Raw genomic sequence first — 5,952 nt, 5'->3', positions numbered from 1 at the left:
AAAGCTAGAACTCTCAGTTCTATCTATAGGGTTTGAAAAGAAGTCTAGCATTTATACTCTAATGTTTATGAGTGAATAAAAATGAAAGCATTTCAATATTACTTTTACTTTGAATTACTTCAACAGCATCTTACAATTTTACAACTTAACTGACTGAGAGATAAAACATGATGCAGTTTGCGGGACATTAACATCCTTTCCTTTTCAAGTACAACTCTGCTTTGGTACGAAATTTTCTTGCCTGTTTTATTTTGCTTTTGCTTCTGCATTTTTACAAAAATAAGACGCATATATTTCAGAAGGAAGGGTGTACCTAACTGTATAAAGATTTTCATTTGTATTCAGTTTAGGTGCAATGTATGCTCAATTAATTTATATGGCCAAACTGAGGATTGCATATTCAGCTTAATTTAGATCTCGATCTTTAAAAGATTGAGATTGAATAGTGTGCCTTTTCCTTTGTGTGTCCTGAGTTTGTTCCACCTTTCTACAATGAAAGAATCTCATTTTGCCCTTTATTTCAACCTAGAGGGTAGTAAGTCACTCCCTCAGGTGTAATAACCCAGGCACTAACTGTGATTCAGTTAGCAAGATGGTGATAATGGTAACAATATCTCAGAGTCTTTTCCCCCAGAGACTCTCAAAGACACCACCAGTACTCACTCTCCCACATTATGAGTTTCACGAACTGTACCTGAAGGTTTAAATGCAGCCCTAAGCTGAAAAGTATTTTTTTAAGTGGCACCTTGTTATTATTATAGCATACATCTGTTCCCTGTGTGCCTTTGGAGTTGTCTCAGCTTATGACAACAACAAGTTTTTACAACTGTCAGCAAGTGCCAGCACAACTGGGGAAGGGCAAGTAAGAATGTCTTGTACTGCATGTATCAACAGTATTACTCCCCATAGTCCTTTGCTGGGGATCGTTATGGAGTAAATATATACTTAGTAGAGTCAAATGGTGCCAGGAAAAATTATCGGGGTCATGCGTGGGGGGAGAGAGCTGAATGCTGTCAAGCTGTTTTATTTTATAAGAATAATCTGGCATGTGACTTTTGCTCAAAGCAATATGTCTCATTAGTGTCCAAAGGCATTTCTGAGTTGTTGTTTTTTTTTATTTACTGGATATATTTGTGTACCAGTTAACAGTGACTAGCATCTCTCTAATATCTCCTCTCTCATTCATTTGCTCCATGGGGTGAAATGAAGAGGCACAACAAAAATTGAAGGAAGAAACTATGAGTTTTTGAACAGCTCATCTTTGATCAAAAATTGTTTTTAATAATGATGGAATGAATGAAAATGTGACAGAAGGCAAAAAGAAGAGGCTAAGATGAAGTATTAGGAGGGTGTAAAACATTTCTTTTTTATTTCTTCTTCAAAATCAGGCTCTTTATTTATGGATTGTCACCGAAGATTACTTTGGATTTCAGGCACATTGTGAAATGTCAGAGGAAGAATGGGTCGGTAGGAGACAGGAGAAGGGCTGCATGCAATACTGACCATTCCCTTAAGGGAGGGAGAATTGGCCACAGAACAGAATACCTTTGGTTTTGCTGTGCTGCATAAAGAAAAGGAAGTGGTGGTCAGCAAGAACCTGGAGGTGATTCTTGCACATTGAAACATCGTGATGGCCCAGGATGTAGGCTGCAGCCTCGGTGCCTTCCTAGTTGACCTCCACAAAGGACTTGTGCATGACCTTGGACAGAAACGACATTCTCTCCCAGACGACATTCCAGGAAAGTCTGCCATGATCCTCTCAAAGGCATCAGTCATGCCCAGAGAGCCAAGGACATCCTCCATGTCGTTAAACATCATTTGCCCAGGTTTCTCCTCATTCTCGCTGCCTTTAAATGGTCTTCCCTTGGTTTTCTGTTTGTTAAACTGATTATCCCAGTTTCCTTTGAAGTAGATGGCATTCATGAGAACCAGACAAGCAACTTGATTAACTGAATTTGGAGACAGCACTTTGTAATTTTACCCTCTGTCTTGTTAGTTACACATCCGGTGTTGATGTGTTTTCTAGCCTCCTCTGTAGCTTTGAAGAAGTCAAGCTCTTCCATCTCTGCTTGGTAGAATTTGCGGCAGGAATCTTTGAAAGATGAGTTGACATCATAAGCATCATAAGACTTTTCTCCAAAGAGCCTGTTGGCAGTTATAAGCAAGTGCTATGTGTCAGTCCTATTGACTTTGGTGACATGCGATTAGAAACCCTGATGGGAATATTCACCTCCGCCATCGCTTTTACTTAAAGCGTCTGGGCCGTCTGGGCTGAGATGTTTCATTTTGCCTCATGAAGACCAGGGCCAGGCAGAGTTGATGCTCATAGATGAGAAAAAAGGTAAAGGCAAAAGTGCCATTTGCTTCCAAGAGAGTATCCATGATGGTAAGTCCTAGAGTCTTGGCAATGCAGCCAGAGTAAGAGGAGCAATGGCAGCAAATACATTTCTAATATCAGAGATTTTTGTAGACTTTGAAAATAATAATCAAATATGTGTTTGAGGGTATTAAAGTGGCAAGGGTAGCATATCAAATTGAACTATAATTAGATCATTTTTATCAGTATACTATTTTGACTATCATAGACTTTTTTAAAGGTCAGCAATAAAAATATTTTTAAAATAGTGTTTCTTTAATAAGGTATTTGAACCAAATACCGTGCATATATGTATATGGTCAGGCACTTGTAATCAACATGTAAACTCATATTCTCATTATTACATGCATGAGCTGAGGTGTGGTCTAGAAGGAGGTATGAGAATGAATAATGAGAACTGCTGAAATCTTATTCTCTCTGAAATAGTTATGGACATCAGAGCCTAAATATCTGATTCCTATTAAGCAAGAGAAAAGTGTATGTCCATTGTTGACAAGGTCAGTACCTTCATTGCTAATAGTAATGGAATTGCTGTGCAAGACAGCATTCTGTATGACTATCCAGCTCTCCTTCACAGAACGGGGAGCACAATAATGGATTTGTCAATGTTTTAAATTACTTCATATCATCTCAAATATTCATGACCAATCCCCCCACCATGAACTTTATCTTGCATTGTCTTCACAAAATGCCATGTCAAGCTTTTCCAACAAATTGGCTCTAAAAACCTTTCTAGATTTTTAGCACAAATAAGGGATGTATACATCATGGAAACAATATCCTATCTAATAGAGATGGAACATGCTAATTGACCATCACAAAATCGCAAAGATGATGGTGCTCACAGCCAATAAGGAGGGAATATGCTAATTGACTGCCACACTCTCAAAGATGGTGGTGCCCACAGCCACAAGATGGCGGCACCCAATCGTTCAGCCCTGCTGAAGCCTCAAGATTTATTAACCTTTTGATGAACATTTTGCATTTTAATATGCCCTGCTGGAATTAGCTTCCAGCAGGACATCTACCAGACATCCTTCCAGACAAAGCCAGAGCGCTGGCAGTGGCATCAACAGCAGGGTGATGGGGGCGGCGCCTTCCCCTGATCTGTCAGGTCGCCTCTGCAGAGGGTGGCCTAAGCCAACAGTAGGACATCCCCTGAGGGATCCCGGACTGTGAGATGGGGCAGGCCGGGCTGAGGGACACCCTCTCCAGTGCATGAATTTTCATGCACTGGGCCTCTAGTATATACATATATATTTTTTTCTTCAAATAACCTATGTTGATATACAATAAGAAAAATGTTATATTAAATGATCAGAATGCAAAACTTTTCCTTATCCCAATTTCTTATTTTAAGCTCCAATGATTGTTATTATTATGGAGCATGAGATATGGGAAACATTTCATTTGCATAAACTGCTACTCAGAAACCCTCTGTGGTGTAATTTAGTCACACTCTATATACAGAAGAAACTACTGCCTAAAGCTGTCAGGAAACTTCACAAAATCAAATCACAACTTTAGAACTAGTTGATTATACTGATCAAAGTATAACCATAGAAATTGCAGTCTTGGTTCAAGCAAGAAAACCTATGAAGTTAAAGATTTATGAAAGGTAGGATACATTTGCTCCAAGTTATGTTTCTATGAATACAGTCCCAAATAAACACCATAGTTTTTCAGGACTGCAGAAACTGACTGAGGTCTGTGGTTTGGGGCTATTAACTGACAGCAGGCTGGTAGGCACAAACTTGCTTCCATCTGCCTTGACTAACCATATGTAGGCCAATATTTAACAGGGATTTTAACCTAACTGACTGTAACAGCTTTAAATGACTCATTATGAACTATCGTTGAAGTCCTCCTTAGTTCACAGATAATTGGCCTGGAATACTAGAAGTACTTGAGCCTTTCATATCCATCAATCTGTTATTAGTCAGATCACCTTTTTCACAGGACTGAAGCCCATATGTAATCTTCAATAAGTATTTAATGATTATACCCTATGGAGCATTCATGTATAAAACACTTTTCCCAGACATTTTTAAAAAGGGCTGCTGAATTTATGAATAACTTCACACATTCCCATTTGTAAGAGTCTTTACTTAGGGATTTCATTCTGTAAAGGTTAGATGGCAGAACTCCAAACTAAATAACCTCTTGTTTTCTGCACTTGCTTTATAAGTAATAGAATAAAATTGAAATTCATTCTCACAGGTGACAACTAGGTTTTAATTTATTTATTTTACTTATTTACATAGTCATTTTCTAAAAATTAGTTGGCCTATTTATAAAATTTTTTAACAGCTTAATGTCCTAGCAATCATCAGAATATTTCCCCCAGCATTTCCAGGGCATTTAAGCCTAATTTAAAAGTGAATATTAACAAAATTTAATTTAACTTAAACTGAAAGGTACTAGTAGCATGTGCATTTTAAATCTTAGATGGAGGATTCTGGAAGGAAATGACCACTTAATGATTACATTATTTGTAAACTCAACACCTTCTCCTCACATTGTGCCATACAGTCTGTCAACAGGAAGATGGGCTGGATTTTCTTTCTTTCAAGAGAACAGTTCTGCCAATAATTATTTAAAATAGTGAATTTACATACAAGATTTCACTTAGAAAAACATTTTTGCCACTAAATTTCTTCCAAAAAAATCTTGGTTTAAAACATGAATACATATTTATGCATTCAACAGTTTTTTTAAATTATAAATAATTGGAAGAAATGTTTTATGTTTATAATTTTTAGATGGGAATGACTTTAGTTTTAGCCCTATAAATTAATGTATACTTTAAATAGGTCATGACAGTCACAATGGATGACAGTACTTTTAAAATTTAATTTTGTTGTGAAAATTATTTTATTTACTACTACTTGGGTAGACTAATATCAGCTATCTCTTCATAATATTATTAACTAGAGGCCCCGTGTACAAAAATTTGTGCACTGGGGGGGGGTCCCTCAGCCCGGCCTGTGCCTTCTCGCAGTCTGGGACCCCTCGGGGGATGACCACCTGCTGGCTTGGACCTGCTCCCTGGAAGATTGGGCCTAAGATGGCAATCAGACATCCCTCTGGCAGCCCGGCAGCCCTCGGGGGATGTCCACTTGCCAGCAGGGAGCAGACCTAAGCTGCAGTCAGACATCCTTAGCACTGATGAGGAGGCAGGAGAGGCTCCCACCACCACCGCTGTACTGGCAGCCATCAGCCTGGCTTGTGGCTGAGCAGAGCTCCCCCATGTGGGAGCGACTGACCACCAGAGGGCAGCTCCTGTATTCATTGAGTGTCTGCCCCTTGGTGGTCAGTGTGTGTCATAGTGACCCCAGTCATTCCCAGTCTTTCTGCTGTTAGGGTCAGTTTGCAAATTACCCTCTTACTATATAGGATAGAGGCCTGGTGCATGGGTGGGGGCCAGCTGGTTTGCCTTGAGGGGTGTCCCGGATCAGGGTGGGGGTTCCGCTTGGGTGCCTGGCCGGCCTGAGTGAGGGGCTGATGGCTGTTTGCAGCTGGTCACACCCCCTTCAGGGTGGGGTTCCCCACTGGGGTGCCTGGCCAGCCTGGAT

The 5,952-nt window shown here is 39.7% G+C and overlaps 1 pseudogene; it reads right to left on the bottom strand.

Moving 5' to 3' along the window:
• Positions 1–1,510: 1,510 nt before the first annotated feature.
• Positions 1,511–2,382, bottom strand: LOC102251805 (annotated as a pseudogene).
• Between the last annotated feature and the right edge of the window lie 3,570 nt (positions 2,383–5,952).

This window comes from Myotis brandtii, unplaced genomic scaffold (genome assembly GCF_000412655.1).
Source record: "Myotis brandtii unplaced genomic scaffold, ASM41265v1 scaffold230, whole genome shotgun sequence".
In the NCBI taxonomy this organism is placed as follows: domain Eukaryota; kingdom Metazoa; phylum Chordata; class Mammalia; order Chiroptera; family Vespertilionidae; genus Myotis; species Myotis brandtii.
This window is presented reverse-complemented; position numbering and strand designations above follow the sequence as displayed.